Genomic DNA, 26000 nt, shown 5'->3' on the forward strand with positions numbered 1-26000 from the left:
AAGTCTCTTTTTTAAGATGATGCAAAGTCGAAATTTGACTATGATATTGCATTACCATTAGTCTTTAAGTGCAAAGTCGGATTTTATTTGACATTGCATCTTTTAGTATTTTATAGGTGCAATTCAGACCTAAGGGTCCAAACTACACTTTTTTTTGGTCTTATTATCTCTCAATTTGAGCATTAATTTTTTTAATGTTTATCCCTAACAAGGAACTTGATGAATCTGTGGTCTTGAACAAAATGTTTCCTTGCTGACCATGGACTATACAAATCACAATAAATATTTGTGAGAACTTTTTCTTAAGGGTGTATATGAGCTTTAAGTGTGCAGTACTTTTATTATCTTCATTGAGTCTAACTCAAGAAAAGTTCATTCTAAAGAGCATTGGTCGATAATCCAAATGAAAAAACCATGTGTATCCGAATTTCATTCAATAGCTCACCAAAAAGGTTGTGAAAGACGTGGTTCCAATTCAGAGAAACTCCATAAATCATTGACCATTGTTATGAAGCTTAAGAGACTAATGCCATCGATTAGCCCATCAATATGGTACAAGAAGATGCAGTTTTGCCCTCTTTATTTTCCAAATATCCAAGTCATAAAGCATGTGACACTACTATCAAATCCAAAGATGCTAATGCTTCATTAAATCTCAATATACCTCAAGGTTATCAGTGGTTATGGAAAAGTCGGGAAATCGGGAGTTTTCAAAACTCTCAAACTATCCGACTAGAGGTTTTGAAGTTCTTAAAATGCCTAACTACCCGACAGCACACAAAGACATGTGGTATACATAATCTTTGAGTTTCTACAAGAACCTGATAAGGCAAAGGAATTCTCTATCTATAAAGACACCCGATCAAATGCAGGCCAGTGAGAGTCATTAAGAGATGTTTTAAGAACGTTCAAAGCTCGACTGTGATTCAAAGTTAATTGCAAAGATCACATTGAGTCAGACATGGATAGGATCTTTGTTGAAGAATTCAAGGATCCGTGGCCTTTATGGTCTAACAAAAGATCACCTTGATAACTTGAAGTCCTCTGTGGATGGTGGTTTCTAGCAGCAAACATGATCAGTTAAACTTCAATTTTATCATAATGGTCATTATTCATTCACATTACGATGATGATCGTTCAATTGACGTTGAAGTTTGCCCAAAATGTGATAATGCAAAGGCTTATCTACGATTGCACCAGAGAAAAGTGTCAGCAAGGAAAATACTATAAGCTTCAACAATGTCATAGATGTATATTTTGCATTGCTCATTGTGAAGAATGTGGAAGGTGCATTGATGATAATGAATATGAAGAAACTTTCCGTTTGGACCTGTTGTGTTCTTCTCGTTGGCTCCAATTCGCGAAGTGCTTAGAATGCAAATGACCTGACTGTGGGAGACATGTAGATCACTTCATGAGAAATACCGATACTACTTCTGTCTGTGGGGTGTGTCAGCTTGTCCTGGTGAAGGAATGATAGAATATTATTAGCAACAAGATGTAATGCTTGAAGGATGACCGTACGAAGGTTGCAAGAATGAAGTAGAGATATATTTGTTCGGAGCATGTGTCAGTTTGTGGAAGATTCCTGAAAGAAAAGATCTTCTTTTTGTGTGACCGGATGCTATTTTCAATGAATAAAAGTCAATTAGTGGAGGCATCCCGATTTGTTTTCCTCAATTTGGACCAGACCATATGTAGTAGCATGGCTTTGCATGAAATATGACATGACCAGTTGGCTCATCCTCCAATTCAGAAGGAAATCCAATGGTAGCTTTAGAGTTTAAAGTCCATTCCTATACTCATTCCATATGGGATTTCAAATTTTTGGCAACATATAAGTTCACAGTCGATTCTGATAAACTCTCCATGGAATTGATCATACAGACAATAAGACATTTTATTTCACTATTGCACTCCATACATACTTCTGTTCATTTGTCACAGATGCATTAGTTAAGGGACTTAAAGGTTGCAAGACTTTAAGCAAGTTTCTAGATTCACAAAATCCCATTGAGGGTGTGGAGGAAAGGGAAATTGTAAATTTCCCAGGATTTGTGGATTGTATTTATCTTAATGCACCAAACAAGCTGCTACTTGAGAATGAACTCAACGATACCATATCTTTTGAAAAAAAAAACTGGGGAGATGTTGTACTATGGAATCCTCATTTGCAAATGGAAGATTGTTACAAAGATTTTGTGTGTGTTGAAAATGCCAAGATCAGAAAGGTGGAACTAGAGTCTGGACAAAGATGGTCTCGACTGTAATATCTGACTGCCCGCTGATTGGAACTTATGGTCAAGTTTCTCTAAAGGTTGATTTTGGAAAATTTACGACAACCAAGTTGATTTCATGCCTTTATTTTATTGAAAAGGCTTGCATTTGAGTCAGATTTTATCATTTACATGTTTTATATTCCATGCCATTGCTACTCTTATGAGATTGCAATAAGTTCATTCCTCTCCAATTCTGCTAGATAAATGGACAAAGGAAAACTGAGCCCTTGTGAAGCATTGAAATATCAAATCTAAATTTATTGGATGGACACAACTTGTTTTAGGGAAGCCAAGAAGTTACATTTTCAAGAAACACTTGCAGATATTTTTCCATTCCATTTTCTGCATGATATTGATGTACAGGGAGATGGAGTCTATGAACTCATATTCTGAGTATTGAAGAAATAAATGAGATGTTGTCAAGTCTTTGCATTTGTTAATGTCCTCTTTTAATTACTAATGAACTTTGAGTCATTATAATTACTTTTCAGTATTCATTCTGTATTCCAAAACTGTGTATGTGTTCACTTCTGAAACTTTAAATTCAATTTGATTCACTTGTTAAAAAAGGTCTGTTGTTCATTCTTTCCCTACATTCTACTTGTGGGTGTGGGTAATTAAACTTTCTTTTATTTATCTTCATTCACTTCATTTTAAATCAACTTTCTGCATCTACATTCATTGTTATGGGTAGATGTTAGTACCTTTATTGCTTTCAAGTTAAAAGCATATCTTATTTTATTCATTGTACATCTTTTGAAGGTAGTTGTGCCTTGTAAAACAAGAAGATAGTGCTCACAAATACCATTACAAGTGACTCAACTGTTAAAAGGATTTTTAACTTTTGTGGGCAAGGGAGTATCGAAATTGAAGTGACAAATCTATTTTCCAACAGGTCTTTTGGTCCGAATTGGACTTATAGGTCCAAATCGCACCTATTTGTGTTGAAATAAACACCTTGGTGTATTTTGGGTTTGTAAACCTGAAATACGCATCTTGGTGTATTTCGGGTTTACATATTTATTTCACACGTTCCGGCTCATATAATGTTTTAAGTCTTTGAAATCATTTTGATTTCTTCTTGTTTTTATCTTCTTTTTTGGGTCTTTTTCACTTTCATTTGTTTTTGAGCATCCGAGCTTTGTCATTTTAAGAGATTTTGAAGGGTCGGAGCCATTCCTTTATTTTTCTCTCTTTTGAGTAAGTTTCTTTATCTCTCATTCTCTTTATTTTTCTACCCGATTGCTCGGGTTTTCATGAGATTGAAATGTCATTTTTGAAATTACAACCGGTTATGGTGTATAGCGGGGTCGTAACCCTGACATACATTGCCAATGAGTTATCATTTCCCAAAGATTACATTCTACAATATATTGTATATGTCCAAGTTGTAACCCTGACATACTCCATGTTTCGTATGGTGTATGTCGGGCTTATGGCCTCGACATATGTTGATATTGTAAATCTTGGTTTCTAGTGTAAGGAGGGGTTATGACCCCGACCTACACCAAATTACTTCCCATTCAGTGTATGTTAGGGCAGTGGTCCTACCCTACACTAATATTGATGCATATATAAGCAAACATTCTTTCAGCGTATGTCAGAGTTGTAACCTCGACCTACACCAAGGTTCTCCCATTTGGTGTATATCGGGGTTATGTCCCCAACATGCACCAAATCCATAAGTATTTCACTTTGGTATTTTGTAGTGGTGTAAATTGGGTTTGTAAACTCAATTGCCACCACTTTTTTTTTTCAAATTCCCAAGGTGCAAATCAGGTTTACAAACTTGATTTACACCAATATGATTTGTAAGCTTTCCAAATGCAAATCAAACTTATAAGTCCTAAATGCTCTTATTTGAGCCACACCAATTTTAGGTGTAAATCAGATTTGTAAACTTGATTTACACCAAGTGTACACACATATAAATCGAGGTTACAAACCTAATTTACACTCAAATTCATTTTTGTTCTATCAATAAGTTAGGGTTTTTGAAACCCTAATAAGGTGAATCTGATGAGTTGAGCATTGTGATGATCTTTTTCAAATGTTACAGTTGCAATCACAGTTAGATGTCAGAGCCATCTCCAAGAAAAAGAGATATGAATTTCAAAAAACAAGACCCTCATCTGGTCTTCCCATCTTCATTCGTATCATCTAATATTGACAATATTAGGAATATGGAGATAAGACATATAGATCTTGAAGATTTTCTTAAGAGGGTAAAAGAGCCACCCAAGTACTAAAAAATGAAGGTAATTATTAACAGTGGCATTCACTTGGTTGTAACCTTCCTGATGTCAACACAAAATCTTGAGTTTGTGTTAGCATTAGCTAATATTTTTGACCCAGTAAGTAGATCTGTCAAAGATGCAGAGGGGAAGAAAACTCTCATTAAGTTGGATGAGGACTTCTTTGATACCATTTTCAAATGTCCAAATATTGATCAATATGCCTATATTGACATGTAGTCAGCACAACCATACTATGATAACAATTTAGATAAGTGTAGAAGAAATATCAATGATAATTGGTTGAAGACTTCAAGGCCTACTATTGCAAGATGGCCTAAGACTGTTCATCAAAGCGACTTCATTGAAGAGGTAAATGTTTTGATTACTCTTCTTAGTAGGGTGAAAGGGCTCCCTATTTCAAATACTTATCATGAATGGATGTATCAATACATCCATAATGTCTAGCAAAACAAGAAGAAAATATTTTGGGGTAAACAGATAAGTGATTCTTTGTGTGAGAAACTTACCAAGGTCCCTACTAGTTTGAAGTTTTATATGACTTCATACCTAATATACACAATAGCCTCAATGAGGGATTTTCCAGGATTTTCTACCACAAGAGATAAGAGTCAAATTCTTGTATACCAATATTACTCTCAATTGACTTTGAATAACAGTTTACATCATTTTAGGAGAGTGAATGACACTTTCTTTTGTCACTATATGTGCATGTTTGATAAGGAATGCTAGAAGAAGAGGGTGCAAGATGAAGCTTGGAATGTGGTGAACCAATATGGGTGTATTTTCCTACAATGTCCTACTTTCACCTATCTTAGAGTAGAATGCTATGATGATGAGACCTTCATGCTTCCTAGGTACCCATTAGATAAAATTATGCTCATGTAGTTGGCTTATCAAATGGTAGCAGTGCATGAGTGCTAGTTAGGTTCACACAAGCCTGGGTTTTAATTTTTTCTACCATTGGAAGATATTCAATCAATACCATTTACAAGGACAAAGCCATAAATGAAGAAATGAGAAGGGTTATAATGAGGTTCTTCAAGGATAAGAAATATTTTGACTACAGAGGTATGCAAAAAGCTAAAAAAGAGCTATACGCATGTTCACCGTGTAGAGGATATTAGAAAAGCTTGACTATTTTCACCTTACTGTGGAGAAAATTGAGAATCTAAATCTTGTTGACATTCCTAAGGATCTTAAAGATTATGGAAATGTTCTTGATCCAGTGTATGAAAATAATAAGATGGCAATTTCACCCTTACCTCTTATTCAAGGGTCACAAAAGGAAATCACTTCAATAAGGGCCAAGTTACAAAATATTTTTGCCAATACTAATGTATGGTTAACATAGAAAAGAATTCAATTGAAGCCTTTCCAAACTAGATTGGAGGATGATACTGCAGAGTGGAAAAGACCTTTGAGTTGAGAACCAAGAAAAGGAAAGATTTAGTAACTCCAAAGGCTCCTAAATTCAAGTTCACCATTGGAAAGGGTAAGGATAAGAGTAAAGAGGAATCCTTGACTCATGATGCTCAGATGGATGGAGAAGCTAAAGAAGAGTTGCTCGAGGAGGAGATACAATAAGAAGATGAGGAAGAGTTAGAAAAAGAACAAGAAGATGAGTATGATGAGGAGGGATTGCCTAAAATTCCTTGTACTTCCTAGTTTGGAAAGACACAAGAAATCATCCCTCCTACATCTCATGATACTCTAGGTACAACTCCTCTAGTATTAGTTTCTAATCCTATTCCTTTCGGTTCTACAATTTCCTATGCATCTGGTGCTCCTAGTGTAGTAATTCATACTATTCCTTCCATAATAACCAGTGAGTCAACCTTAGATACCTAAAAAGACAATATTGAAAATGTGTTTCTTCCAAATTTGTCTAAAGTGTCCTCTTCTATTTTAGAAGATTTTGATAAATTCATGTCTAAGACTAAGCTTGCACCTAGATTTTTGATTTTTGAGAATCCACATGTAATTGTAACTTCCACTCCTCCTATTGTGACCACAAATATACAAAATCAATAACTTTCATCTCAAGTATTGACCACGAGAGTAGAAGATGATACACCTTTACCACCCTATCTAGCCTCCAATACCCCCAAGAGAAAGAAGAAGACCATCTCCCTAGATGACTTTGACTTCAGCCAATTGGTCCCTGTTAAGCCCAAGGTTACAAAGAAGGCTAAAACCTTGTCCTGGGTGAACATGGATAAATAAAAGAACAAGTATGTAGAGCTGGTGGTTCCTCCTCTAGATACAGATATTGACAAGATTCAACCCACATATTATGTTATCAAAAAGATTGAATTGGGGGGAGCGGGAGCGGGAGGGGTTTCCTGTGAAGGAGTTGCAGAAGATGGGGAAGATGGTGCTGTGGATGAGGATGATTTCCTCCCTCTCCTCCTTTCACCTTCCATTCCGTGACTGCCTGATGGGGCTCTTCCTTGTTGGACTGGTGGGTGGAGGAGTTTGGTGCAGAGGAAGGAGTGGAGGCTGCGACAACGATGGAGGTGCTTTGGCATGGGTTTTTCGTGGCCTCTATTTTTGGTCTTCAGGGGTGTGTGGTGGTTCTTGTCAATGGCCTTTTTTCTACTCTTTCTTTGGTGGGTGGTGTTCTCCTGCCTGTGTCTGGGATATTCTCTTTCCTATGTCTGGGATGGCATCCGGGCAGATATGGGACCCTGGCGGATCTCTTGTGGAGAGGCTCTTTATGTTCTCTCCTTTCCTCTATGCTGAGGATTTGTTGCTATTCTGGCCTTTGGTGCTCTGGTTCTTCGAAGGAGCTTCTTATTTCGGTTCTTCTTTGTTGGGCTACTCTTCTATTAAGGTGGAGAGTTGTCTTTGGTGTGAACCTTTGAGAGGGGTTTCTTGGCTCTTGTTCTTTTCCCCTCCTTGTCTGTTAGAGGTGACCATATTTCCTATGGAGGTGGACATTTGGTGGAGGGAAAAGTGCTGGTTTCTGCTTGCTGCTGGAGAGTGCTGGTTGTTGTCTTTCTGCTTCATTTTTCATCCTGTAGAGGTGGAGCTCTTTCCTATTGAGGTGGAGAGATGGAATGTTGGGGATTTTTGACTTTTGGTGCTCCTCTTGCTGCTGGATATGGATGCCTGTTTCTTTTCTCTTGGGTGTCTCCTTGGGTGGGTCTGGAAGTTCTTTTTTCTAGACTCCTAGCTTGTCTTCTGGACTGGTTCCTTTTTGTTGTTTCTTGGTTTGGCCTCCTTCCTTCTAGTTTTTGGGGTCTTTGTTCCCGCTCCTTCTATTTGTGGGTTCCTGGTTTATCCTATAGGCATGCCAGTTGCTAATAGTTTTAAAGGGCCTAGTCTGTCTATTTGCTGCCTTTGGTTTAGGGATAATCTTGTGTTTGGAGTTCTGAGCTCATCTTTTAAGGTTGAGGGTGCCTGGCAAAACCCCTGGTTGCTGGTTTTGGGTTCCATTTTAAAACCCAGTTTGAAGGTTGAGGGAGCCTTTCAAAACCCCTACTGGCCAAATTCAAATTGTATGAATATCTGCTGTAATCTAGTGTTGTTATTGAAGATTAGGGGTACCTTTCAAAACCCTGAAAGTTGCCTGAGGGTGCTTGTTATACCCTCGATTGTTACTCTTCTGTGCTATAGTTTGGAGCTGTAGCTTTGTTGGGTGTGGCGTGACTATGCTGGTTGTTGCTGGTTTTAGTCATCTTTGTTGGATTTTGGCTGCGGTTTTCATTATTTATTTCTTTTAGCAGCTTGCTTTGTTGGGTTCTAGATCTTGGTAAAATCTATTAGGTTTCGAGTCCCTCCAAAACCTGTTGTATGGAGTTTCGGGTCCCCTCAAAACCTATTTTTCCCCTAGTCAAAAACAAGATTGAATTGGGTAAACGAACTCATGAAGGAACTATAAAACATTCCCAAACATCTTTTGATAATATTGTGGCAAGGTACAATGAGGAAAAGATTAAGAAAGAAAAACTTAAGAAACAAGTGGAACAACTCACCAATGTGTTGATTAAGATAACAAAGTCCTCAGAGGTAATTGAACTGATTACTTCATCAGTTGATGAACAGGTCATCAAGGAGGTTGAGAAGGTCACCTCACAAGGAAGATCGATGGGTAAATGGATGGACAGGATATTGAGACAAGGAACACATCTTCTATGTTCTGCAATTGCATTAGTCAATAATCTAGAGGGTTTTAAAATCGAGGTAGAAAAAACATTATGTCTACTCTCACAATAATTAGAAACTAAAGAGAAGGACTTCATTCGACTCGTGGTTGAAGTTAGAAGATTTTAAATTAGATGTTCTGGTTGATAATGGAGTGCTCCCTTTGAGAGACCTTTACATTGAACAAAGGGAAGCGTTAGAACATCAAATGAACACCCTAGAAATTCTTATCAAGGATATGTGAAAGGTTGAAAAGGAATATAATGACAAAGAAAAAGGAAATTATTGAAAAGGTATCTGCACTTCCTTGCACATTCCTTGATGAGAATTCAAAAGCCTCTTCATGAAGATGTAATCATCAAAGAATTCATCTTTCTCATTGGAGAAGAGGTTAACAAACAAATTTTCTTAATGTCTTCAATTGATAAGTTAATAGATATTCAAGTTAATATGGATAACTTGGCTTCCCTTCTGAAGAAGAACAAAAGATATTATGTTAGCCTCAAATATTCTATCACTTGAGTCAAAGTTGTCACAAGTCATACTCAAGGACCCGATGAAGAACAAATGAACATTTCCTTGCAAAAGTTCAAGGAATTCATGAAGCAAGATCATAATGGAGTGTCTAGTTATACTTGGTAGTTTTAATATTTCTAAAGTTGTAGGTGTAATTTTTCAGTTATAATTCAACACTTAATGTGTCATTTTGTATATATATTTTTGCATCTAGAATATGCACAATTTCTAAGTCAAGTAGGACTCATTTTTGACTTAGTCATAGTTTGTTATAAGCTTTCCTAGATTACCTCATTTCCCCTCTCCTATACATGAGGATGCTCATTGTAATTATCATTTTTTATTTTTGTGCAACGAAACTCTACCGAAGTGAAGATCAAAATGAAACTTTTAGTTCATATTGTTTGTAGTCACATAAATCTGTCCATTTTAATTAAATGAATATTTCGTATTTATTTGATTAAAAATCCACTAGCCATCAGTTAATTAAATTAATATTTAATTAATTCATCCCCAAACATTCTTCTATTAATTAAATAAATTATTCAAATTTATTTTAATTAATTCATTAAACCAAATACAAATCAATTAAATAAATAAAATCTATTTATTTAATTAAATCCCCCTTTTCCTCTTTTAAATAAAAACATTTATTTAAATCATTATCCCCACCCCACTTACATTTTCTTACAAATGCAACTTGCACACATATTTGAAATAAATGAATTTTTATTTTAATAAAATCCTATTTTCCCTCACCCACCAAATCCACTTGCAAAACCTAATCCCCTTCTAGATTCTTCTAACCCCTTCCCAATTAGCCTAATCCATCCTCTAAACTTTGTCACATCCCTAAGCAAAGGGAAGTCACTTCTCAAAACCTCAAAGTCTTTGATAACCATTAAAGGCTTCAAGTCTTCAACCACTAAATGGCTCAAAGTCTTTGATAACCATTGAAGGCTTTCAACTTTCAACCACTTAATCCACAAAGTCTCCAATAACCATTAATGGTTACCTCAAACCCTCCCACATGGTTAAAACATTTGTTTTGACTCAACCTCTACCCAACCCAAAGGTCTCATCAAGCATTTAATACTTTGACCATGATTATCTCTTAATCATTTGCACAAAGGTTTATCCTTGGATTAACTCCTAATCCAGTGGGTAATCCTAATTTAGGCTTGACCCTTAGCCTTTAGATAACCATGAAGTCTTCTCAGGCATTCAATGCCTCCAACCCCTTTCTTTCAACCCAATCCTGTGTTGACACTTGTCACTATTTTATTGGTGCCAATTGTGCACATGGATCCCCAACTTTCAAGCTTGACCCTTGATTAAACCTTTCAATCCTGGCCATCCATTGCTCCATTTTCCCTATAAATAGAGCCCATTCCTTCATAATCCAGATCCTGAAAACTTGTATGCATTTAGACTATAGCCATTTTAGAGAGCATTTAGCATAGCATAATTAAATATTGTCTTTTGGTTAAAACACATCATTTTAAGCATTAAAATAGCTTTTCATTTCATGTTTAGAGCTATTCTACAATCTCAATCCTCCATAAGCATCCATAGTGCAAAAAGCTGCTGAGAGCTACACTATTTTGGAACTTGGAGAGGAGAGGAACAAGGGAGAAGGAACTAATATCATGCTAAGAGATAGTTGGAGATATCTCATTGTCTTTACTTCTTTAGTTAGATTCATTAGTATGTGTTTTTAGTATCTCTCTTGGAATGCCTTCATGTTTTAGTTTTTGATTGACTAACGTTAACATCTTGTGTGTTTTGTGTTGTTTGATCTTGGACTAATCTTGTGCCATTTAGGAGGGCATCATTTGGTGATCTTGTTCTTCGAGAAAATCCTCGCAACCAACCAAATAGAGAACATCAAGGCAAGTTTGAATCAAACTGGCTGGGCCCATATGTTGTCACTGCTGTATTCGGGTCCGGGGCATATCAGTTGGCTACTTCAGAAGGAGAACCGCTTGCAGATCCAATCAATAGCATGCACCTCAAACGGTTTTATACCTAAGGTATACAGAGCATCAGGCTCCCCTTACATATCAAGAAAATATCAAAAACATTCAGAAAATGTCCTGAAGAAAATACAAAAACATTCAAAAAAGTAAAGAAAAATCATGCATCCAAACGGTGAACAAACACTCCGGTGGCACCTTGGGTAAGTACGATGGCGAAAACCTGGCAAACAGGCGCCACTCGTAAAGGCTATGGCTCCATTGTCTTTCAGGCTTGTTGCGATCACATTCATACATACACACATCCATCCATCTAACCATGGCTTGTTATTTGATCTGTTATCCAAGAAAGTACTTCATGCGTCTGGCATCCCGCTTTTTCATAAATCATGTCCAACTTGGGGGCAATGCCCTTACAATCTAGATGATGGAAGTGGATTCTACATTATTGGTGATTCATTGGCAAAAACTTTCAAAAATGTCTCGCAAAATCCAAAAAACATTCAAAAATGACTCACAAAATCCAAAAAAACATTCAAAAATGACTCACAAAATCCAAAAACATTCAAAAACTATTACACAAAATCCAAAAAACATCGAAAAACCCATCGAAAATCACACAAAAACATGGCAACACATTGTACATACTCATCCATGCCGATACCAAAACAAGCATTGATAAAATACTCACACAAATGACCACTTACCAAACAACCACACAATCCACATCAACAATCCAAAACTGTCTTTAAAACAAGGATGCATCCTTCCTTATCAAAACAAAGACAAGATGACATTTTCTTTGACAAGAAAATTATGTTAAGCTATCAAATACTTGGTTGATTTATGAGTACAATCATTTGTTTATCTGTATCGGGATCTTTCAGCATTGTTTTGTATCGTTTGCGCATTATTTCCGATGAAGTTTTGGGGCATGTACTAATGGTGTCTACGTGGGAAGTTCACTAAGCTATGTGATCATAGACAAAAATACAGTCATAGATCACTATGGCTTGCTGACTACAGCGTATACCTCGACCATATGAGCATGAACCATTACCAAGGATCCATATTCTTTATTCTTTATGTATATATACTGTTTGTTTGCAGGTACAAAGCTCTTCCTTTGGTTCCTCCTACCTCATCCAAACTAGATAAAGGTTTTATTTCTTAGTATGGTATGCACTTGTCTCAGGATCTGATCAGCCTAAGATCAAGGAGGACGATCCAAGTCATGCACGAAAGGAGATAATCCTTGTCTGTTCCGCAAGCAATACTCTGGTCGACTTGATCTATTATATCAAGTTGCTTGTATTAACTTGCTATATAAAATCCATGAAAGGAATACTCAGGTCATCTTGAATCATTATGTCAAGATGCTTGTATTCTCTTCCAACATTTTAAAAGCTCAATGATGAAAATAGAGCACTATGGATCGTCATTCCATCTCATTTGTATATATTGCATTCCGTTGCATTCCACCCATCCATATATTCATAATAGCTACATATCATGCATACATAGTCATAATAATGCATACTCTATTTTCCTCTTCTTCCATAGGAATGAGTCATAGGTTTTCCCTTTCTTCTACCTAACATCGAACCCACCCCCCCTCACCCTCCCCATCTCGATAATCAGCATCACATACCCTACATCATTTCTCAATCAACCCAATCAAGCCACGTTCATCCCCATCCATCTCTAACTAGGAGGGATTGTGTTTCCTATCCTAAGTCATCCAATAAGTCAAGAAAGTTACTCTATCTGCACAGATACATTGACTCACACACACCTAGACTATCAACAGATACTCTGATCAAGTATCTTCGGGTCTCAACAGGTAATCGATTATGGTAATCCTAGACTACATCAGGCATTTATCATAATGACCTAGTCTCAACGGGGTTGCCATGATTCCCCACAACCATCCATCACATGCACACACCATCAATTGATCAACCAATCAAACACAATCACATCGGACAATTACATCAATTGTCTAAGTCTCAACGAGTATTTTTGTTTCATATACCTTGACTTCATCGGGCAATTGCATCAATTGCCTAAGTCTCATCAGGTCACTTTGCTTCACTTACTCAGACTTTATCTTGTCCAAGCAAACAACTGGCATCAACTGTCATGCTTTGACTTGACCGGGGCAATTAAACCGATTGCACCAGATTGTTCAACCAATTTTGATCAATTGTATAGCATCAATCCAAACCCCACACTACATCTGCTATGTATCTCTTGCATGACCTCAGGGTACTCGCTGGCTTGTTGTTTCTCCGTATTCACTCTATTTTTCTTCCATTCTTTCACTGTTGTTGCTAATTTCTTCTATTCTACCTCCCCTCCACTTCTCATTCTTTTTCGAGAGCTCGCCCGATTTTTCAAAATTTTTCGGCCCATCTCTCGAGGGGGCATACCACCCATTAAATTAACATTTTAATGGGGCATTTCTTCACACCAGTTTTTCTTTCTTTGAAACAATGCGATAAACCGCACCGTCTCAAAGAGGGGCAAATGTAGTCACACAAATCTGTCCATTTTAATTAAATGAATATTTCGTATTTATTTGATTAAAAATCCACTAGCCACCAATTAATTAAATTAATATTTAATTAAATCATCCCCAAACATTCTTCTATTAATTAAATAAATTATTCAATTTATTTTAATTCATTCATTAAAATCAAATTCCCATTAATTAAATAAATAAATCTATTTATTTAATTAAATCCCCCTTTTCCTCTTTTAAATAAATTAACATTTATTTAAATCATTATCCTCCCCCCCCACTTGCATTTTCCTACAAATGCAACTTGCACACATATTGAAATAAATGAATTTTTATTTTAATAAAATCCTATTTTCCCTCACCCACCAAATCCACTTGCAAAATCTAATCCCCTTCTAGATTCTTCTAACCCCTTCCTAATTAACCTAATCCATCCCCTAATTATTGTCACATTCCTAAGCAAAATGGAGTCACTTCTCAAATGGCCCAAAGTCTTGGATAACCATTGAAGGTTTTCAACCTTCAACCACCAAAAACCCCAAAGTCTTTGAAAACCATTAAAGGCTTCCAACTTTCAACCACTTAATCCACAAAGTCTCCAATAACCATTAATGGTTAATTCAACTCTCCCACATGGTTAAAACATTTGTTTTGACTCAACCTCTACCCAACCCAAGGGTCTCATCAGGTCATTAATGCTTTGACCATGATTATCTCTTAATCATTTGCACAAAGGTTTATCCTTGGATTAACTCCTAATCCAGTGGGTAATCCTAATTTAGGCTTGACCCTTAGCCTTTAGATAACCATGAAGTCTTCTCAGGCATTCAATGCCTCCAACCCCTTTCTTTCAACCCAATCTTATGTTGACATTTGTCACCATTTCATTGGTGCAAATTGTGCACATGGATTCCCAACTTTCAAGCTTGACCCTTGATTAAACCTTTTAATCTTGGCCATCCATTGCTCCATTTTCCCTATAAATAGAGCCCATTCCTTCATAATCCAGATCCTGAAAACTTGTATGCATTTAGAATATAGCCATTTTAGAGAGCATTTAGCATAGCATAATCTAAATATTGTCTTTTGGTTAAAACACATCATTTTAGCATTAAAATAGCTTTTCATTTCATGTTTGGGAGCTATTCTACAATCTCAATCCTCCATAAGCATCCATAGTGCAAAAAGCTGCTGAGAGCTACACTATTTTGGAACTTGGAGAGGAGAGGAACAAGGGAGAAGAAGCTAAGGCCATGCTAAGAGGCAGTTGGAGATGTCTCATGATCATTTGTTCTATTTATTAGATATATTTAGCATGTCTCTTTTAGTGTCTCTTTTGGAATGCCTTCATGTTTTAGTTTTTGATTGACTAACGTTAACATCTTGTGTGTTTTGTGTTGTTTGATCTTGGACTAATCTTGTGCCATTTAGGAGGGCATCATTGTTATTTTGCAAATTTGATCAAATAAGAAGGCACCTTTGACATTTAGACTTTGTGTTGAATACATTGTGGTTTATTTTAAGAGTTTTCTTACGCCATTCTTGTTGTAAAATCTTGTTTTGATCAAGTAAAAGCATTGTGGAGAAATATTATCAAAGAGGAGAACAAATTTTATCTTGTAAACTTTGTGTTTCATTTCAACATTTGTGAAATAGAGTTAGTACAAGAGATAGCTATTTGAAGACTTTGAGCTTTATTTCGTAATTTCAAATAAGAATTGTTAAAATTTTAATTAGATATCAATATGAAGACTTTGTGCTTTGTCTTGTTATCTTTAGAAAGTAAGTTGGGTAATAGAAGTTATTAGTCAAAGGTTGATAGGATTATAGTGTTCGTAAGACTTTGTGCTTAAGTACCGTTTTCTCATCCTGGGGAAGCAACAAAAGACTTTGTGCTTTCATGTAAACTTTTCTTTTTGTTATTTGTATTTTTCATTAGCATACTTTGATTATTCCATAGTGACTTCAAAGTTTTATTAATCATTACTGCTCCAAATTGTAACACTTCTTTTATGATAAAAAATAGAAAAGAATGACATCTATTCTAGAAGAGAGAATAAGATGATGTACCACCCACGTTTAAATTAGGATTTATATTTAAAGCTTTGTTTCAGGTAGAGAAGAGTAGTAAGCAAAAGGGGGAGCCTTCCCTTATAATTAGGAGAGATCTAATCTCGCATATTGTGGCTGAAACCACAATTTTGTGAACTTCCACAGTTTACAAAATTTTCAACCAACAGACTGATAGAGTGAAAATAAAGAAAGCCACTGGTAAATCACCATTTGAATTAGTTTATGGTATTCAAGCAAGGCAGCTAGTGAGTAACTTGTTTCTAGTATATAAGTTCATCCAAGAGGAAGATGTAGACATCCTAAAACCAATGGAAGAAAGGATGGAACAACTAGTAGAGCTGGATGAGATAAGAAGAGAAGCTTAGAAGAATTATATTAAGTTACAAAAACAAGCTAAATACTTGTTTGATAAGAAGGCATTTGACATAAATTTTAAGGTTGATGATTTGGTTCTAATATGGAATGCAAGAAGCCAAAATAAAGGAAAACATGGGAGTTTGAAGCCCTTTGGCTTAGTCCTAATGTGATCATTGATAGACATGGCGAGGACTCCTATTATCTATAAACCCTAAATGGAGACATCCAGGAACTGTAATTTCATGGACAATACTTGAATTAATATTTTTATTAAATATTAATCCATGCACATTTATATATTTCTATATATTTTGTAATTAGTTTTTTCCCTTAGAGATAGTCTATTTCTTGTCTTCCCACTCTATGTTTTGTTTGGTTATTTTGGTTTGGTATGATCAAAATATTTATGAGCTCTCATGTTGGTTTAGTCATTAGCCATCCCCAACTAGAGCCTCTATTGGAACTGGTAAAAAGTACCTAAGTTAGAACTAAACCTCATATCACCTTTGACATGTGCTCTAATTCATTATTGAAATGAATTTCTCGATCATCAATTCTCTTAAGTTACAATTTAGGGTTGTGTCATTGCCTTAATTGGCCATGCATTAGAGACTTTTATATTTCTCAGTCAGCTATAACCCCTAAGTCTTCAAGTTTATTTTCAATCCTTAAAGTTTATGACCCAGTGCATCTTAACAGTCCCCATGTCCCTAGTAGATTCTAAGTGTTCACATGAATCAAATGTCCTTTTAGTAGTGGACCTCGTCATTAGAACTAAAATTATGGTTGGAGGCCCCCATGAGCTCTAGCGGTGAAACAAAGTGAAGGAAGCGATACCACATGAAAAATAACTCAGCTTATCGATGAGGCTTCAACTATCATTGGAACCTTGGAAAGGTTCCAATGATCCAATGATGGACACAGTGAATAATGAGTTAGCACCATCCCTGGAGCTAGACAATCCTTGGAAGTGTTTTCTCCTTCCAATGATCCAACAATATGGAATGAAGGACATGACCTAGTTCTCATCAGGAGGGGCAAAGAGCTTTAACTTGTCTCTCAAATAGACAAATGCATCTATAGGCAAAGGCTTAGTAAAAATATATGCAATCTGATCCTTTATAGATACATACTCCAATTTGACTTCTTCGTCACTAACTTTCTCCCTCAAGAAATGATACTTTAATGATATATGCTTTGTTTTAGAATGCAGTACCAGATTCTTGGAAATATTAATAGCACTTGAATTATTACAGTATATAATAGTAGGCTCATCATACACAACTCTAATATCCTTCAACATCTACTTCGTCCAAACCACTTGAGTACAGTTTCTAGTAGCACCAATGCATTCACCTTCTCTAGTAGATAGAGATATAGCATCTTGTTTCTTACTAGACCATGAAACCAACTTCTTTCCTAGAAAGAAAGCTCCATCGGTAGTACTTTTATGGTCATTAATATCACCTTCCCAATCAACATCTCTATAAGCACATAACATAAAATCATCACTCTTTGGATACCATAAAACATAGTCAACTGTCCCTACAAGTATTTGAAAATCTTCTTCACAATAGTAACATGAATCTCTTTAGGATTAGCTTGAAATCTAGCACAAAGAAAAACATCATGCATAATATCTAGCCTAGTTTGAGTCAAGTATAATAGTCCACCAATCATAGATCTATACAAGTTTGATTAAAGTTTTGAGATTCATCATGCTTAGAAAACTTACATCTAGTCACCATAGGAGTTCCAATAGGTTTAGAGTCATCTAACCCAAAAATTTTCAACAATTCCTTCACATACTTAGATTGAGAAATGAAAATGCCTTTGTCAATCTGTGTAATCTGCAATCCTAAGATTAATTTCATTTGACCTATCATAGCCATCTCAAACTCTTTTTACATATCGTCAACAAACTTCATACTCAAATCATCATCTCCTCCAAAAATAATGTCATCAACAAAGACTTCAACAATAAAAATGTTATCATTATCAACCTTAAAGTATAAATTACTATCAACAATATCTTTACAGAATCCCAACTTCATCAAACACCCGTCCAATCTAGCATACTAGGCTCTAGGGGCTTTCTTAAGTCCATAGAGTGCTTTCTTCAATTTGCATACCATGTCCCCTTCATCTGATAATGAAAATCCATTTGGTTTCTCAATTAGAGTTCCTCTTCCAAATCACCATTCAAAAAGGCTGACTTAACATCCATCTGATATACCTTGAAATTCTTGTAAGCAGCATATGCAAGCAACAATCTAACAACTTTAATTCTATCTACCGAAGAAAAAGTTTCCTCATAATCAATTCCTTCCATATGTGAACATCCCTTACATACCCATCTTTCTTTGCTTCTAACCACTTCACTAGCTTCATTCAAATTATTCCGGAACACCCATTTAGTGCCAATTACATTCTTGTCTTTAGGTCTCGAAAAAAGCTCCCATGTGTCATTCTTCCCAATCCGATTCAACTCTTCTTCCATATCTTTTATCCAGTTCTCATATTTACAAGCTTTTGCAACATCTTTAGGTTCAATCTTGGAAATCAAACATATCTCTTTAGCAACAATCTTTCTTCTAGTCATCACACCTTTATTTTTATCACCGATAATCTGATTTTCTGAATGATTCAATCTTACATACCTCGGAGTCTTCTGATTGTTCAAATTTTCAGGCTCTTGAAATTCTTCACCGACAACAACAATATTCAGATTCTCTACTAGAGCACTCTATTTTAAGATCTCACTCTGCACAGGTTTTGAAATAACATCTTCATCATCAAACTCATATCCACATGCTCTGATATGCTTTTCATAACATTCATCAACCTTCACATTTGCACTTTCCACTATCTTCTTCAACCTTCTATTGAAACATGTGTAGGCCTTGCTCTTGGTAGAATAACCCAAGAAGATTCCTTCATCACATCTTGCATCAAACTTTCCTATATCCTCATCTCTCTTGATATAACATTTGCTTCAAAAAATTCTAAAATATATAACTGTAGGAACATGACCAAACCATAACTCATAAGGAGTCTAACTAGAATAACCTTTTATATGCACCTGGTTGAATGTGTAAACAAAAATCGTAACAACTTCTCTCCAAAAGGTATGCACAACATTTCCTTCAATCAACATAGTCCTTGCAACATCCAAAATGGTTTTATTCTTCTTTTCAACAACTCCATTTTGCTGAGGGGTTTTAGGAGCAGATAACTGTCTTCTAATTCCATTCCTTTCATAGAATGAATCAAACTTGCCAGATGCAAATTCTCCTCCTTTCTTAGATCTCAGACACTTCAACTTCAATCCTATCTTAGTCTCCACCTTAGCTTTGAATATCATGAATTTCTCCAACAGTTATGATTTCTCTTTTAGAAAGGTAACCCACATCATCCTAGAATAATAATCAATTAGTAACATGAAATATTTGTCACCCTGTATACTTCTCACTCTTGTAGGACCACACAAATTAGTATGCACAAGATCCAATAAATCATTAGATGAATACAATTTACTCTTGAATGTAGTTCTTGTTAGCTTTCCCAACTGACATTCTTTACATATCGGATTAGATGGCTTCACAATTTTAGGCAAATCTCTAATAGCTTGAGTAGAGCTTATCCTTATCATGCAGTCAAAATTAACATGACACATCCTTCTATGCCACAACTAACTTTCATCAATCTGATCAATCAAACAACTTTTCTCACCAACATTCAAGTGAAAAATATTACCTTGTCTTAGTCCCTGATGCAATCTCTATACCAGAGGAATTTAGAATCTTGCATTTACCATTCTTGAATTGAAAATAATATCCCTTGTCAACCATATATCCAACACTCAAAAGATTATGCCTCAAACCTTCAACATACAAGACATCATCAATATTATGCTTACCATCAAAAGAAATTGAACCTCTACCACAAATCACACAAGCTTTATCATCTCCAAATTTCACTATACCACCATCATACTTCTCCATATTCACAAATTTGGTTTTATCACCTATCATATGATGTGAACAACCGCTGTCAATTACCCATTCATCTTTCTCTTCAATCCTAGTAGCTAAAGCTTTCTCCTCAATAATGCAGCTTGTAGAATTCTTTCGTACCAGATCATCTTCCTTGAAAGCAAAAAATACAAATTCATCTTCTGAATTCCCATTCTCTGACTCTTCATCTATCACACCTTCATCAATCGCATAATACTATCTCTTTTAATATCTAAACTTTCGGTTAGACTTATAGGGATTTTCATACTTATCATGCTTCTCAGATCTATCATGCTTATCGGATCTATCATGCCTTTCAATTTTGTCTGCTTATCATACCTACACATTCTTTTAGGACACATAGAAGCAAAATGTCCTATCTTATTACAAAAGAAACATTTCAAAGGTAAATTTCCATCATACTTACCAACTCCCTTAGGTAATCTTCTAGCAATAAGGGCTTCAAGCTCATCCAGTTGTCTTTCTTGCTCTTCCATCTCTCTCTTTTCTCTTTCATATCTAGAAACCCAACATGAAATATCTCCCCGATCATACTTCTGCTTCCCGGATACAAAGGCTTTGAATGGAGTCTCATATTTACCATTTGATTCTCCAAATTCACTCAACTCAAAGGTAGCAAGCTTACCAACCAACATGTCCCTTGTCACAATAGTCATACTTCAGATCTCATCAATAGTAGCTACTTTAGGTTTGTAAGAAGGAGGTAAAGATCTCAAAACTTTAGCAACAATATCATCTTCTTCAAGAGTTCCACCGGCACATCTGATACCTAGGACAAGTTCATTCACCTTAGCCATAAAGGTAGATATGTTCTCATCTTCTCCCATCTTCAGCATCTCATATTTACCCTTCAAACTCTGTAGCTTAGGAACTTTGACATGTTTATCTCCTTCATACAAGGTCTCTATCTTCTCCCAGATCTCATGTGTAGTCTATAAACCCATCACATTAGTCATCTCTGAATTGGTTAGGGCACTCATCAATGCTTCCTTACCTCTTATGTTATGTTCAACATCATTGATCTCAGCAGAAATAACCGGTCCATTCTAAGGAACATTATAGGTATTCTTTGTAATCTTCCAATACTCTTCTCCAAGACACTTCAAATGAACTTCCATCCGGTCCTTCCATACAGTGTAGTTATTTCCATCAAATCTCAAACTCTCCTTCTTGAAGGCATAAGTTTCTATCCAAGATCTCCTCAAGTGGTCAATCTTCTTCCGAAGGATCTAGCTTTGATACCAATTGTTGGCAACAACAATGAAGGAAAACTAAGAGGGGGTGAATTAGTTTTTACCGGATTCAACAATTTGAGAATAATCTCAGATCCTATCAACTACAGCAAGAATAAAGATGGACACAATAACAACAATACACATAATACCAATATTTTAACATCGAAAACACGGTTAAGGGAAAAACCACGGTGGGAACCTACCCACAATAAGATGATACTCTACAGTAGTATGTGTAAATATTAATATGGGGAATGCACATGTATTTAGGCACACTGCCTAGAGATCATTGCTCAAAATATAATGACTTGGAAGGCTCCAAACCTCAGGGAAGGTTCACTACCTTACAATAACATTCATACTACAATCCAGTTAAGATGAACTGAAAGAATAACATCTCCTAATGTTTGATGATAGTTCCGGTTAAGCACATTTGTCTACCCTTCAACAATGTCTACTCAATACATCACACTGAAAGATAATTTCACTTATTCTCACATATACCACTCTCTGATAATACAAACACAACCACCATACATGAATTGCATGAATTTAACACCTATTTATACAATTCATCAACCTTGACTACAAGGTTGGCTCAAACTCTTAACACCTAATTACAAAATTACATCACATGATACATAAATTAACCACCAAACCAATAAAATGCCATAGACAACATAGCATGGACCCAAATCAAATCCTCAAACATGCAACACCACCAGGAATTCTACCAAGATCAACTACAACACGCTACACTGACGAAAATACTGCATAACACATAGAACATCATCAGACCCATAAGATCTTCAATAATACACACAATGATCAATGCAGACCACCAAAAATATAGGAGATGATCATGAAACATGAAAAAGAATATTAGAACCATCTGCAATAGTTGCACCAAGACCACTTATTCAAATCCTCATCGATCAACACGCTAACTCTCAAGAACACTTAACAACAACAATTTGGATTAAAAAGATAACTTGCAGAGGACCAAATAATGAACCATAAATGAAGATACACATGAACATCCAAAACACTCTCCCAAATCTACAACTAAAGATATGATCAAACTAGAGGACAACGGATTAAATACCAAACTCTTTCAACCACTGAATATAAAAACCAAACCTCAATCCAAATTAAATGATATGATCAAATAAACTTCCGGATCAAAGAAACAAATAAAGAATGAAGTACCTCTAGCTGATTCATCATCCCAAACAAATAAACCAACTAGATCAACTCTCTGTAATTACTGGATCACCAAAACATTGGAATATGTTGACATCAATGACAACAACATATCCTAGAAGCAACAATATATAACAGAGTTGGGAACTTGATTGATTGAAAGAGATGAATTGAATTGGAAGTTGAATGTGAAGAAATAGGCTAGAAGGTGAAAAATTAGCAATGAACAACATAAACAAGTAAATGCAAAACTGGTTATCACAAAACAAAACCTAGACATGGAAAGGGATGCAACAAGGAACTTGCCATAGAAATCTGAGGGATGCTAGGTGTCCTGATCCAAATAGGTGTCCAGATGCAAAATGGATACAAAACTGATCTTAGCAACTCCCATCCTTTTATCTGGCCAAAATTCAAGCCTAAATAATAAGATTATTGTGCTAGGTGCCCTATTCTAGGTGGATAGGCATGTTAGGCACCCTAGCCCTTTTTTTTTTGGTGAACTAGATCCCATTGGTCATGCCTCATTTTGAATTGCACTGCTGTGTGCTCTGTCTAAAATTTTAACCTATCTCCGAGCCTAGATCTGCACATAAGAGGAGTAAAAATAGTGTTTGGGGCTATATATTGGGTTTCCTTAGTTAAACCTCAGGTTGGGACTCAACCCTACAATGATGCTGAATAGGAAATACAAATATAAATTGAAGTGTTTAAATGGAAATCCTTGATTGAATTTATTGTACGTACTATTGATTATACAATGCTCTTAGGATAAGTCCTCCATGTGTTAATGCAATAGCATGATAAATCATAATAAAATCCACCATAAATTCATCATGGAAACATAATTGAAGATGCTTTGATTTAGCTTGTTACTCCTTAGACTCCAATTGGCTCTTGAAATGTTTCTCTTCATTTGGAATGATAATATAAAGATGATTATGGAAGATGACGAAATGAATTAAAAGTTATGTCTTATATAGTGATCTCAAAGTAAAATCACCTTTTGGCCAACTTAGAATAATCATTTTTTTCACTATAGATAGTTTAAGAAATGGAAAGACCCACATATTATCCTCCCAAAATTATAGCCAAAATTCATCGAACAAAGATGGTAGCCAATGTTGTCTCAAAAAAATATGCCCAAATATTGAGAGTCACGAGATAATAGGACCTTGATTCTAGAAATATAATTTATATGAAAAATAATATTAAATTATTAAAAAATGTGCATTGAACTTTGAAATGACATAGGACCCATATAAGCATAAAATCAAATAAGATAAAGGTCAAACTTTAAATAAAGTTTCAAATAATAAAGTGTTGATATATTAAAGTGAAATAGGACTCATAATTTTTAATTAAATATTAATTTAATATAATAAAGATCCTATAATGCATAGAAGAATGGGAAATACTAAAAAAGAGTGCTAGGAGAGTGTGAAATTAGACTTCTTAATTAAAGAGTTACAACTTAAGACACTACATTTAGGCCCCACTTTAGTGAAGTATGACTTACACTCGTACTCATGATAATGTATACATGAAGAGATAGAGCATCTAAGAGAAAGAAAAGGTAGGGATACGAGAACACTAAGTTTGAGGGATGATTAAGCCCCAAGCATAAGATCTTATCAATCCATGCAAGTAACCCTAAAAATATATTCAAAGCACTAGTGCTAGTACTAAATAAAATATTCAAGTTAGCTCATTGAAGAGACATTGATGTTAAAATGTCTCAACCATTAATATCATTCTTGGCATGTTATTGCAAAAGCAAAAGTGGAATTATAGAAAGAACAAGGACATACACCAATTGAGAGGAGAAGAGACCATGATCCAATACTACAAAAGTGTTTTATTCTATGGGTTTATGGGAGAGAGAGAGAAGGAACATGGATTCCATGAGCTAGCAAGCTGTGTTATGCTAGGTGATCCATGAAGGAGTATGAATTCTACAAGTCAAAAGAGTGTTATTGTTATGATCGATTTATAGTTGAATCAAATCATGGGATAATGCCTATGAAACTTGTCAGTTTCATAGCCCAAAAACTATAATAATGTTTTATGAGGTGATTTTTGTCTCCCTTACACATGGTCCGATCCTCTCAAAAATCATCTTGATCGGGTTGGATGTTGACCCTCTTGTTTTTGTTAATTTTTAATTTTAAAGTTATTCATTTTCGTGTTTTATGTAATTCTAGGGTTTAATCCTTAAATTATATATTTTGATTATAATTTAATGTATTTTGAGTTTTAAAATTCATATTTTACATGCTTTCCATTTAATGCATCTTTCAGTTAAGTTGTAAACTTATTATAAATCACTTATCTTTGCCATTTTCATATCATTTTAAGACATTGTTATTTCTCAGTGTTCTTCTCAACCTTCTACACTCTCCTTGCATTGTGTGAGGGATCTCTTTACATGACCTTCATCTTTTTGTTTTTATTTTTCCATGTTTTGTATTTTGTTTTTCATTATTTTATTTCTAGGCTTTTACTTTGTCTTAGTTTTATTTGTGTAGGATGGGGTGTTAAATCCCGACCCTACTTTCAGATTTATCCACCTTTGTTTGGTGCAGTTCAGGTTATGAAGCCCAAAGTACATGCATGTTTGTATGGAGTTCAGACTCCTTAACCCATAATCCACCAGTTTCCTCTTTATTTTGTGGCTGGACCAACACGTAATGCTTTGTATTGGGCAGGTCAAGAAACCTAACCAACACTCTCCTCGCTTGAAAGACCTACATTGTGTGTGTTGGTCAAGGTATGGAATCTGACCAACATAATTTAGTGTTGGCTGGGTTCCAAACCATGACCAATAGCTATCCTACCCACTCTCTTAAAGTGTAGGCCAGGATTTGTATGCCGATCCACACTTAAGGTTCTTTTTATTTGGGCGTAGGTCCTGATACAAACCCCAACCTACATTTCATCAATTGATAGTCTTTGTCAATCAAGTTTTAAAATATGATAGACATGATCAAGCTCTTCCCCTAAATGTCAATTGGGTTTTGAAACCTAATTGAAACTTTTTATTTTCACTTCTATCACGCAAATCGGGTTTTAAAATCCAATTAGAATGGTTAAACCAATAAAGGTGCAAATTGATTTTTGAAACTCGATTTGTGAGATTTTTACTTTGTACCATTCCTAGTTGCAAATTAGGTTTTATAACCCAATTTGAAAGTTTTGAATCACCCCTTGTGCAAATCCTTTACAAATTTGAATAGAAAGACTGAAATCCTTTAGAGGAGAACTTGAGAATACCAAGGCCCTTGTTGCTCCTCCTCATGTATATAATATCGTTGTTTTAAATGAAAAATATAATGATGAACCATTGGTCATCTCACCAACCCTTTTAGATCAAATTAAAGGTACAAAATAAGAAAC

General features: G+C 35.5%; 1 pseudogene; it reads left to right on the forward strand.

The window, feature by feature from the left end:
* Positions 1–1126: 1126 nt before the first annotated feature.
* LOC131047996 (putative glucose-6-phosphate 1-epimerase) lies at positions 1127–2270 on the forward strand (annotated as a pseudogene).
* The last annotated feature ends 23730 nt before the right edge of the window (positions 2271–26000 follow it).

This window comes from Cryptomeria japonica, chromosome 4, assembly GCF_030272615.1.
Source record: "Cryptomeria japonica chromosome 4, Sugi_1.0, whole genome shotgun sequence".
Classification (NCBI taxonomy): domain Eukaryota; kingdom Viridiplantae; phylum Streptophyta; class Pinopsida; order Cupressales; family Cupressaceae; genus Cryptomeria; species Cryptomeria japonica.